The following is a 3,029-nucleotide window of genomic DNA, read 5'->3' as shown; positions in this document are numbered from 1 at the left end:
TGATGCAACTGCAAAAAGGGACTTGATGTAGTGGAAGATTTCTGTTATTGTGTTCCAGTTGCCTCTAAAGTTGGTACTTTTGACGACGTATGAGGGCACGAGTTTATGTAAATCAGCTACTTGGAATTACAACTTTAGTGAGCACTCTAATTGAACCTTCCTCCTTGTAACTAAAAATCGAGACCTCTAGGTACAACTAGAACGCACTTTTATTCTACAGTCCAGTATGTAAGGACTCCTATGCCCACCTTTTCATTTAGTAAGTCAGGGAACTCTGTGGCCTTTGCATTCCAGAAAGGATATAAACACTGTCCTCATCCTTCATTAATGCATCAGGTCTATGTGGACGTTCTGCTACATTTTCTGTCGCCTCTGGACAATGGTGGCGCCCATTAAGCAAGGCCCTTGCCTTCATATTTGAGGCTTATTTTAAGTCACTGAAAATAACTGTTTTAATTTTAAAGCAATTGCACACTGATGGAAACACATTTATGGGTATGAATTTCTGCCCTTTCTAGACCCTCCTAAATATTACACACTGGACCTTTAATGAAGTGAGCATAGTAAACAAGGTGATAATATTTGTTGGGTTGTGAATAAGTTTGTATACGAACAGTTTTAACTCTAGTTTATGGGTGGATGTGACCAATTGTACTGTTACGGTGAAGCAGAAAAAAAACAGATGCCTTTGTCTGCTGTGGTTTGCACTTATTCTGGTAGCAGGTTGAAAACAGTTATTACATTCAAACATTGAGGTATTCATTCATTCATGTATTGCTTTTTAGTCTCTTTGGGCGAGTGTGTTTATTAGTCTGTAGCTCAAATTTCAAATTAAGTTTTAAATGTGGTCAAGTAATTTAATCAAAGATGTTGGTCACTTTTTGCTCCTGTTGCACTTCATTGTCAGTGCACAGTACCAACCACTAACATGGCTACTACTAAAGGGAATGTGTTCAGAGCTCTGAGCCACTTTGTTTTATAAGTGTACCCTTTTTGTTCACATCATGGTTAATGAGTTGTATTTAAATAGAATAATTTTAAACAACTGGTTTGTTTTTTTCTCCACACAACAAACAGCAATTTCAGAGGGCTTTTATTTTGAAATACCACATCAGAATGGCCTGATATTTTGTTATTGAGTTGGTCTACTATCAGTGTGAAGTGGAATTCGCTTGTGGAAAGTTTGCTTTTTAGGATTTAGGTGGAATTTATTTCAATTGTGCTATTTCAGAGGGCTTTTATTTTTGAAAGTCCACATCCATCGTTTTTTATTTTAAAATGACACGCTCTTTCCGTAATGTCTATTATATAAATGTCATCAATTTTGAGTTGAATCCGATAATCTCTGTGAAAGTTATTCCTGAAATCTTAAAGAAACTGTAATTTTTTGTATTTTCTGCCACCACCAGAAGGCGCTGTCTCAGAACGGCCGTTTTTGCATGGACGACTTCAGCAATTGCCCATTATCTACCATAGCAAGTTTGGTTCGGATCGGACCTTCCATCGCAAAGTGTATAAGAGTTTTGTTGATTATGCCCAAAATGTTTTGATTTTGGCATTTAAAAAACCTTTTAAAGCTCACATAGAGTGGTCCTGTTGCACATATGTTAGTTATGGAGGTCTACTTACATATATGAACTTGTTTTTATGGTCAAAAACCTCCTAGTTGCTGTAAACGAGCCGATTGAAATCCTCTTTTCTGACACTGTTCGTCAGCCGCACGAGCAACAGTGTCTTCTGACTCTGGGTCTGACTCTGGGTCTGACTCCGGGTCAAAGTCATAAAAGGGACTGCGGCGGGGAGTCGTGAAGAAGCTATTTTTAAACACTGTTAAAACAATGTTTTGATAATGAGTAGCAATGCATCCACTGCTCCAGAGAGGGAGCTGCACTTCTGAGAGCTTCCAGATACCTGGCCAATCACAACACAGGTGGGAAGGCTCTACGCTGGCTGGCCAATCACAACACACTCTGTCTTCTCGGGCGAGATTTATGGCTGAAATAGCGCGACTGACGAGCGCTTCGAAAATGACAGATTTCAATCGGCTCGTTTACATCAACTAGGAGGATTTTGACCATAAAAACAACTTAATATATGTAAGTAGACCTCCATAACTCACATATATGTGCAACAGGACCACTCTATGTGACCTTTAAAATCTGTGTTAAAATAGGTCTATGCTGCTTTAAGGAGTGCGTTGACCATTAACTACGTGTCCCACAATGCAGGGCGATTGCATTACCGGGAAAAGTGACGGCGTCCTGCCACTAGATCGCAGTGTATCATTGTATATGCATAATGCGACGAGTGAAATTGAGATTGAGACTGTGATCGCAGCAGAATGTGTTCACAAAAGCCCCAACCAAAAGCAATGTGGCAGTGAAAGCTAGCTTTATTGTTGCTGAAGAAATGGACTGTGCTTCAAAGTCTTTTTCTGAGGGTGTGTTTTTGAAGCAGTGCATGCTGAAGGTGTGTGAGCAGGTCTGCCCTGACCAGATACAGACTCTTAAAACTGTTAGTTTGTCAAGAAACACCATCATGGACCGGGTTACATCTATGATTATAAGTAATAAATACAGAAAGTTATTTAGCAATATGTTACAGAGTAGTTACCTTTATTTGACATTATATTTGTTTACATTTAGTTACATTTTCTGTATGACATTACACCTGGCCCTTTGAGGGTAACCATTGTGGCCCTGAGTAACCTGATGTGGCCCTCAGTGAAAATGAGTTTGACACCCCTGGTTTAGAGTATAGTTCAAGATTGACTTTTATGACCTTCTCAACCTAACAAACACGTGTATCAAGTTTCGTTCATGTACGTTAAACCAGAAGTATTTTGTGCTCGGACCCTAATAATAACTCCTTGAGTTTCAAGGACCCTAATAAATAATGAATGTAATTCTCTTCTATTTTTTCTTAATTGTTCTAGTTTTATTTTGAAAGACAGGTTTCCGGTGTCCTCTGCGTTAATCGCATGTAGCAGCTGTGGGTATTGACATGTCAGTGTCACTTGGTCAGCTGAT

This window comes from Microchirus variegatus (genome assembly GCF_963457635.1).
Source record: "Microchirus variegatus genome assembly, chromosome: 10".
Classification (NCBI taxonomy): domain Eukaryota; kingdom Metazoa; phylum Chordata; class Actinopteri; order Pleuronectiformes; family Soleidae; genus Microchirus; species Microchirus variegatus.
The sequence above is the reverse complement of the archived record's forward strand: the minus strand, read 5'-3'. Positions refer to the sequence as shown.